Source organism: Schistocerca gregaria, chromosome 2 (genome assembly GCF_023897955.1).
Source record: "Schistocerca gregaria isolate iqSchGreg1 chromosome 2, iqSchGreg1.2, whole genome shotgun sequence".
Taxonomy (NCBI): domain Eukaryota; kingdom Metazoa; phylum Arthropoda; class Insecta; order Orthoptera; family Acrididae; genus Schistocerca; species Schistocerca gregaria.
Genome location: NC_064921.1, coordinates 633381744 through 633391812, shown reverse-complemented (window position 1 = coordinate 633391812; position 10069 = coordinate 633381744). Strand labels below are relative to the sequence as shown.

Here is a 10069-nt window from a genome sequence, read left to right as displayed (position 1 = left end):
TATCTGATCTGGCACTGGATTATTTAAATACTAGTCTCCAGTTGTTAGGTAAATCTACTGTGAAAAAAGAGGAAAAGTATGAAAAGCAAAAATTGAAAAAGCTGCCTCAGTGCTGAAGCATATGTACGTGGCACAACGAGAAAAAAGTGCAAAAAAAAAGCAGAAAGTGAAATCGTAGCCCAGCTGAAAGGCAGTTTTCAGTACTCTGACAGTTTGTGATAAAAATACAAAGATTGACTGTACATTCAAAGAGATGGACTATGCGGAAAATTGTGGAAGAATTTCCACTCCAGATTACATGGTATGAAGAGAAAAACGGAATATGGTATCTTAGTGACACCAAGTTAAAATCAAAGTAATACATTCTGTGAGAAAACATTTTAACATGTATATGATTTTTTACTGTTACAGTAATGAACCATGTGGTACCAGAGAAGAAAAGATTGTGTGTCTGTGACAGAAAATTGAGTTGAGTACATAAGCAGAAGCAAGCAGTATGTTGCACAATCTTAAGGAACTGTGTGCATGTTTCAAAGACACCCACCTTGACCTAAATATTGGAGTCTTAAAATTCTGTTAGTTGTGGCCAAAGCGCTCTATTCTCGTGGAAGTGTGTGTGTGTGTGTGTGTGTGTGTGTGTGTGTGTGTGTGTGTGTGTCCATCACTTGACCTCTTTACAAACACATCCTGTCCCTTTATTCTGTTAATGAAATATGAAGAATGTCATAGCTATCATCCTGCAGTTTTGTTGATCAAGTGTGGGCAAGATTTTATTCCACTTCCTATTAATGTAGTGCATGTACCTGTAGCTTTGGACAGGTAAAATGTTGGTATCTCAGTTATGAAATGTACATTATATTGTGTACTTTGCAGTGGTCCTTGTGTAATATGATTTTGTGGTCCTTGTGTAATATGATTTTGATTTAATGTGTAAAGTTTATTAAACCGATTTTTACATGACATGACATAACATTGTATGTGATACTGTGAAATCTGTTCCACAGGACCACCTATGCATGTCATAAATTCCTTAAGTGAACTAGGCTATCATGTTGTGTGCAGCACTGGTGAAGCAGAAATTGTGTGGACATTGCAACGTGAAGTTTAACTTATTGTGGGCATTGCTGAAAATAGTAACTCAGATGCAAGTGAAACAGGAACATACTTGGACTGAATGGGCTGTTCCAAGAGGAAGTGCATGTATGTGTCCATACTGTGATGACTGTGCCAAACTTTCACATCTGTTAACAGTCTGAATATACTCTGTTGAAACACCAGGAGACAAAATATGCAGTACAGAACCTGTAATTATGCCAGCCAGTTTCCTGATTGCATTGTATCCCAACAAATTATTGTATGCATGTCTGCTAACAGCACTTCTTATGCTAGAAGGGTGTTTTCATCATACAGCAAGCATTTTTTGTGTGGAGGTAAGTTAAATTTCACTTGTTTTTTGGCAACAAATCATTAGGTATTGATTGAATGTGATTGAGTTTTCATGAAATATTATTATCATGATCATCATTGCCATCTCCACTATCATGCTAAAACAATTTTCATAGCTCCCCCCCCCCCTTTCCCTGTCATTTTCTTCTGTCTGCTCAAAAACTCGTGAGGGATTTACACTGAATTACTGTTCTGTGAAGGCCTCGCTTTGTGGCGGTACAACATGCAGTATGTGGTTTTCATGAGCAATAAAAAGGGCAGAAATGATATTTATGTTGATCTCTCTTCCAATTTTCTGTACAGGTTCCGAATCTTGGAAACAAGGCGATGTAAAATGGTTTTTGATGTGTGTATGTTGATAGTTCTTTTCTTGTCTTCCCCACCCACCATCTTTAGCCCATTCAATCCTTTGTCCTGATTATTTTCTCTAAAACTCAGTTAAATAGAGTGGATGACTATTTCCTGGATTAGCTTTCTGGTATTAGTCACATTTATAACTCAGTGTGTGTTGAAGAATGTTTACCTAGGGAGCCATAGGACTTTTTGAAGTCGACAAATGTTCCTGAACTTCCTCGACGTTAATATTTTTCTCAGGTACCAGATCTATTCACTGCGCATGATCTTCTCTTCCAGAACCCTCCTTGATGTTCTATTTGTAAATCTATCTGAGGCTGCAACCAATTTAATGGGGCTTTGGATAGAAGTTTTAATGTCACTAGTGGTAGTAAAATTGTCTGCAGTTATTAGTTTGTGCTTTGCTCCTTTTCTTTTGGAGGGGCTGTGTTAAGGCTGGCATCCATTCTTCTAGCACTCCCTATTTCCCTGATGTGTTAGGTTATTCTGTGTATTTTGGTGTAATGTTTCAAACAAAGAAAAATCCAGGATGGAATGTAACAATAACCCTAAACCCTCCTGGCCTCAACCTTCATTAGTCACTGTCCTCACCCATCCAGCCCCTTCCCTATTCCCATTGGAGCACTACACAGCTATCAGTCCACCATCACACCCAGTCTTCTTATGTGTCTCCTTCTCCGCTACTCCCCCCCCCCCCCCCCCCCCCCCCCCCGACCTCTGCTGCTCTCTATCTAACCTGCTGCATTTCACTGGCCACCCCACCCCCCATACTATTCCTCCCCCACCCCCACCCCAGCCTCCTCCTTACCCCAACCAAATGCCATTCCCATCAGGCACTGGTACTGCTGCTTGCAGTGTAATCAGTTGCCTGAGACTGTGTGTGTGTGTGTGTGTGTGTGTGTGTGTGTGTGTGTGTGTGTGTGTGTAAAACGTTTATTCTGTTTTCTATGGGCCTATCGCATGTCAGGTCACACTATCTGTATTTCCATTCTTTTGGTGATGAGCCAATTATCAGTTCTTTCATTTTTTCTACAGTTCTGTCTACCCATTATTCAAACTTTTCTTAATTTTTGTAAGACTGATTCCTTGAACCAGCGGATGACTATTAGAGCTACAAACTTGCAAAACTTTGTCAGTTATGACTGGATACTTGCTTGGACAGACCATATCATTGTTTAATCCCTTCTGAAAACAAAATGAACACTTCATGTTAATGTGCTTATCCTTTGATCAAAATGGTTATTTAATCAACAAGAATCATTTTGGGTTCGTGTTTCTGGCGTTATGTTAATCACACTTGATTTTCAGCAGTTATTTTCACTAGTGTGTCTTCACTATACAAGTAATGCTTGTAGTTCCTTATTAAGATCATTTTCTTGTGTAACAAGCAAAGAATTATTGGTGGGACAGAAATCTAATGATCATCCAGTTTTGATACTTAATTATCAATATTTTTGGTTCATTGTGAATAAGGCCTTTATACAAGGGGCGTTTGCAAAGTCCGCACAAAAATAAAAACTACTTACATGTTTGGGGTAAACTTTTTCTATTTTTTGACAGTCTCCTTTTAGACTTATACACTTTGTCAACACTGTTCTAATTTGTTGATCCCTTCCAAATAATAGGAATTGTCCAAGTCTGCAAAATAGCTATTAGTTGCTGCAATCACCTCCTCATTTGAATAAAATCTTTGTTCCACCAGCCATTTCTTCAAACTGGGGAACAAATAGTAGTCAGAGGGCGCCAAGCCTGGCGAACAGGGGGATGTGAAAAGAGTTAGAATCCTATTTCCAATAATTTTGCTACCACAACTGCTGAGGTGTGTGCTAGTGCATTGTTGTGATGGAAAAGGACTGTTTTGTGGTCCAGTTCCCGGCGTTTTTCTTGCAGCTCGGTTTTCAAGCGGTCCAATAATGATGAATACTATGCACCTGTAATAGTTTTGCCTTTTTCCAGATAGTCAATGAGGATTATCCCTTGTGAATCCCAAAAGAGTCGCCATAACCTTTCCAGCTGAAGGAATGGTCTTTGCCTTTTTTGGTGCAGGTCCTTACTTGGTAACCCATTGTTTGTATTGGTGTTCGGTCTCAGGAGTGTTTCTTCCACAGTGACGAAACGAGGCTTAAAGTCCTGTGGATTCTTCCTGAACAGCTGCAAACCATTCTTTCAACACTTTTTGGTCAAGTGTGAGCAATCGCACAACCCATCTTGTGGATAGCTTTCTCGGGTCCTAATGCTTATGCAAAATATCATGTACCCGTTCATTTGAGATGCTCACAGCACTAGCAATCTCGGGCACCTTATCTCTTCTATCATCCATCACCATATCATGGATTTTATCACTGATTTCTGGAGTCGTAACCTCCACAGGGCATCCAGAATTTTCAGCATCACTTGTGCCCATATGGCCACTCCGAAAATTTGAAAACCACTTGTAAACTGTACTAATCGAAGGTGCAGAGTCACTATAATGTTTATCAAGCTTCTCTTTAGTCTCCTGAGGCGTTTTGCCTTTCATAAAGTAATGTTTAATCATCACATGAAATTCTTTTTCATCCATTTTTTGACAATCACTTGACTTCCTTGATTCACACAAATTCCAAACACAAAGAAATAGACCAATGTGGCTGAAACTTGGTGTGCGTTCTTTCCAAAGATGCTAACAACTAAACATGACCTTGATATGTGCTAGTGGTGTCATCTCTCGGACTTTGCACGGACTTTTCAAATGTCCGTCATAAATGTGCAAAATATTTGAGAGGGTGAACACCTGCTGTCCAGACTGGCACTGTGGTTGCTGGTCCTATGCTCCTATTGTGGGTTTTGATTACCCATTGACTGCCTGGCATGACTGCCATACATTTGTTTTCATAATTATTTGGTGGTACGTGAAAATAAAGCTATAAGCTTCGAAACTGGTTGTGGAATAAATTTAGAAAATTGCTAGCAACTGAATTAGATTTTTTCTTTAGAATGTTTTTGTTGCCCACGCATTTAATATGGGCATATCATTTAGGATTCAGTGTGGGACATAACGAAGCATTATCAAGTTTGTACTTGTCTTTGTCAGACTGAAATGGTGTGGTGTAAAAGTTACAAACTGGATTTTTGTAGGATTGTGGTATTACTTGATTGTTATATTGATATGGACAAGAGACTTGTCAGTGTGTTCTTGCAGAACATAGAAAAACAAATCCATTAGTGTTTGGGATCATTCAAAAAATGAAGTTGAGTGTTTTACCAGTTTCATATAGAAGAACAGCAGCCAGATATAAACTTCTGTTGATAATGTTAGTAGACATTAGCATTTAATACTCATATACTTCAGTATCGCCTACAGCACAGGTGTGAATATGTATTTCTAACCATTTTTTGTGTACCTAATCTGGCTTTTATTATGTACTGTATATTGTATGTAACCTCGTTCAGCTAACTGATTCTCCCTTCTTTTGAGGCACTAGTTTTCCTGTGCTGTTTAAAATTATTTTGCAACAGTGTTCCTTTAAAAATATTTAATTCTCTGACATCGTGTCAAAGTAACTCAGTATTTTTCCAGTAAAATTATTCACACTGCTAATTTGTATGAGTGTACCAGAGTGACTGCAATCATACTAAATGAGTTTGAAATGAAATTATTGAAAGTGACAATTGGGATATTTGTAGATAACCAAATCCAGTACAGTGCATTGTCAAAATGTGTTTTGTATGAACACTAATTATATGGTCAGAATCTACTCGGTCTTGGTAATTATTATTCTTCTGGAGTTTTCTGTTTGGAACCTTGCTTGCAATTTGATATTAGCACAGATCAGTTGTCTACATAGACAATATTAGTTGGACCCATAATTTAACACAATTTAATTTGGGATGTCCTAATGCTGGTCTCTTTGTTTTGTGATTCACATTTAAGTTAATGCCAAATGACAGATTGCAGAAGATGAATGAGTAAGCCAGCAGACAACCCTTAAATATTTATGCTAGGAACTTCATTTTAAAAGATCTCTCTCAGCATTCCAGTGGACAGTGTCTTGATTTTTCCTTGCCAATGTAAGACATAGTAAAACACAATTTATCTATTAGTTGCTGTAATTAACTCTTTATTCTTGTTTCTGTTAAGAGAGCCATTACTCCTATTTACTAGAACTTTCCCTTCATTTCCAGAGCAACACCAATATAGTGACATCTTCCTTTCAAGAATTAAGCTGTTGCCTGTTCCGAACCCACAAAAAAAAAAAAAAAAAAAAAAAAAAAAAAAAAAAAAAAAACTTTCCAGTCTTTTTGAAGTCTTCCAGTATCTCTCCTCTCATTCAGCTTGTAGTTGAGGATCTTCTGGGGAATTGTGACTTGGTGTTCTCATGGGGTGTTATCTCCAATCTTCACAATATTTTTTGATCTTTTTCATTCATGAATGTTTAATTTGTTTTGATATTTTCTTGTCTCATCATCTCTCTTCTTGTGCAGTTGTTTGTCTTCCTTAGGAACCTCATCTCTGCTGTTTGAAAGTTTTGCTTCTTTAGGATAACACAGGAACTGCTATCACTTCATAGAATTTCATGATGTCTCTTTTTTGTACTTTTTGGTCCAGTGTTCTGCAAATGGTACCACAGACAACTTGGAATTTGTGTATTTTATTTTCAGTATTGGAGTCAAAATCAAAACTTACAGTACAGCCTAAATAAGATATTTGAGAGGCTTGTTCTAAAACTGAATTATCCAAAACAGTTTTGGTTGTTTTCTTTTCATTATTAGACATTTTTAAGTTGTTTCACTTGCATTTTTTATCAGCTGGTATACCAATATTAAACAGTGCTTTAAATGTAATAACTACAAATTGTAGTTTGAAATTTTATATACCAAAAGTAATTGGACCTGAGGGGCATTCTAAATTTTTTACAATACATATTCATCTAAGATTTGTGATGTTTTCACATGATGATGGAAATGCTGTTTCTTGTAGTCATAGGGTAATAGTGATTATTTTCAGCATGATTAATGTTAAGTGTCCACCAATTTCCAAAGCCATCTACATTGCAAACTGCATAAAAGCGTAAATGATCAGTGTGTATTGTCTCGTACTCAGTGTTCATGAGTATAATGGGTCTCTTAGGAAAAAGTTGTGGACTTGTCATTTATTTTTTTGTGATATTTTTCAAAACAGTTTCATGTCTTGTAAAATTCTTATTCTAGGTACTGCTGCTTATTAGAAATGTGCTATTATTTACATCAACTGGAAATGGCTGATAAACAAAGAACATTTAGTGCTACATAAGAAATTGTCAATTTTTAAGTGAATTGTACAGAAATTGTAAAGATTATTGTTAAACAAAATAAATTTGTGTTTAGTGTATGTGGCAGATTTAACCTAGACTATAAAATTGTTAACTTCTAAAAATGATTTTTTTTGTTTTTAAATATGAGAAATTTTAATGTCCTTCCTGTTGTTAAGAGTTTCTGTTTTTTGACTTGTCTGAACTGCAAGACCTACTACATGCACAATTATTCACAATATCTGGGTATGTAAAATTAACACAGAATCATAGATGCTATCTCTGGTTTAATGGTTTGCTTGAAATACAATATACACATAGTGTGTGGTTAAAATGGTTTAAAATGGAAGAAAAGCTTACCTTTCACAAATCTTCTATGTTACCTATTTAACATGAACAACTGATGCAGTCTGTAATTTGTCATTTTGGTATGATGTGTATACTTTGGCCCAAAGAAATATACTGCCAAAGAAGTTAATGCTATGCAAGAATAAAAAATGTATGTTATTTTCAACAAGTAAGAAAAATACTGGAATTAAGTGTATAGAAGAGATCAGTTTAAACTTCTTGTAAGGACCACCTAAATGAATTTATAGTTTTGTTTGTTGGATTAATTGTTAAGAATAATTATTAAAATGAAGCTTATTGTAATTTAATGTTTGTACATTATAAATGTAGAATGTTCGTATAATTGATATTCAATGGGTTACTTTTTATACTCTTCCATACTCTGATACAAATTGGTAATAAAAAATTTGGTACTATCAGCTTCTTCAAAATGTTCTGCAGTCCTAGAGTCCGTCCAGGTTTCATGTTATTGTAAAGTGTCCAAAACTAAAATAACTCAAAATAGTTATCAGCATACATTATAGGGAAACATTATTTTTTGTGACTAATAATTCCTCTCCCAGATCAGGACAATTTCCTGTTTAAAGAGAGTATAATAGTAAGGGGTATTCCATGTTTAGTCTCTTCAAAACCCAACTTTGTTTATATTATTGCCTGTCAATTATGCAATTTTTGCCAATGAATTGCAATCAGATTTTTTTTGAAAATTCAAAAAAGCCACTGACCACTATTTTCAGCAGCCAGTGACCTTTCCTGATAAAAATAATTTTTATGTAGATTCCTTTTAATATTGTTCATAGATGTTCATACTGTTTGGAATTCCATATAAAATTCTCATATATGCAGAATGGAAAACCTGACATTGATAGAAATCAGAACAGAACATTTAGGTTTGGCAGAGTGTGTCAGAAAAGGTTGTTGTTAATATCCTAACTAGAAAAACTTCTGGATTCTATAGGGAACACTTTATCAGTGAAGAGGAACTAAAAAAAGTGGCTATAATAGCTGACAGAATAGTAGAAATGAATCCCCATCGTGAAAAGTGAGGCTTGTAGGGAACAGGATTTTCTGGTAGCTATGAGTGACATAATTACCAGAATTTCAGGGCTAGACCAACAAATAACTGCAATGTCAACTGTTATCGAGGCAGGTCTCGCCGTAGAAGCTTTGACCACTGATTTAGTAAAAGACACAGTAAGTCTCGAAATAAAACCCCAAGGACAAGAACTGTTACTACCATTTTTGTTTCAGCCAGCACTACAGACATGAAAAAATGCAGATTTCCATGTAAGTGATCCAAGAAGGGAAACACAGATCAGCAGCTGAATTAGCAACAAGTTCTGCTACCTGAAGCAGTGGCCACGAAACCTGTCTGTTTGTAGTGGACAGTGGAGATGTAATTCAAACTAACTCAAAGGTTTATGTTGAGTCCCCATATAAATTGTATGCTGCTAATGGTACTGAAATTCTTAGATTGGGGGATCAAACTTTGTACTGTCAATTTTGGAGTGAAATGTCTTAAATGTAACAAAGCTCAGTTCTCAGGGTAAAGTTGTATCAATCGTGGAGGGGGGGGGAGGGGATGGACGGACTGTCTTAAGAACCAAGATTCAAAAACTAAAATTTACGGACCTATTGTCACAGTATCCAGATATAACTAAACCTGATTTGGTGCCTGGTGAAATTAAACATGGTGCCAAATACAATATTACCAGTTTTCTGGGGTAAAACCGTTAGACCCAACGCCTATGGAAACGGCTAAAAAGAACTTAAATTCATGTTGGTCAGTGGCATCATTAGACCATCTAAATGTGTGTGTCAATCCTTTTTCACATGGCACCCAAGAAGGATGGCTCAATATGTCAGTGTGGAGATTACAAATGGTTAAATGAAAGACAGTTCCTGTACCTCGAACAGATTTCCACTGGATTGTGCAAGAGACAAACGTAGTTTCTAAAACTGCTCTATTTCAGTCTTAAACTGTTAAAAAATAAAACACTGAAAAATATTTGTACAAATGCATAATAATTGAGAACGACCAAAATTTAACTTCACTATGCCATTCAATGCAAATCGTCATAAAGATCTTTTAATTGGGTGTCGCAGATAAGTACAAAATCACAAACATACATGGCACACAGGTAGCAACCATATTTTCCAACGTAGAATAAACATCAGTGCAGTCATTACATGTGCAATCTGAAAATATACTATCCAAATTATTGGTTGACTGATGGTCAAAGATGAACAGCAGAGGTTGTAAGTCTATGGTGCATATTGCATGATTATGCAAAGATCATAGGTACATAAAATGGGAGCTCCTTCATACTTCTGTGGAAGAACATTGTAATTGGTGAATATAGGGTGTAAACAATGTGCCTGTGGCATGAAAATTACATTATGAAATGAGTACCTTACATAATATATTGGTTTCAATGAAGAACATCCATCCATCAGTGCAGAGTTAAAACAGTGACGGAAATCAACCATCTTGTGGGGTGGCGGGTGGAAATTATTATTACTCTATTATTTGTTTGTTGCTGTTCTCAAATCAGGCTCTCTAACTACAATGTTGGCAACCAGAAAGTGATTAGCAAAAAGATGATGCCTGCAATTAAAGTTCACTGGGCCAACCAACTCTGATGGACAATAAA

General features: G+C 36.3%; 1 long non-coding RNA gene across 1 annotated transcript; it reads left to right on the top strand.

Annotated features, from left to right (window-relative positions):
• Positions 1–1105: 1105 nt before the first annotated feature.
• On the top strand, positions 1106–7834 carry LOC126334656 (uncharacterized). Its single transcript, XR_007564764.1, has 2 exons — positions 1106–1430; positions 6988–7834. It is a non-coding gene; the product is annotated as an uncharacterized LOC126334656 (long non-coding RNA).
• The last annotated feature ends 2235 nt before the right edge of the window (positions 7835–10069 follow it).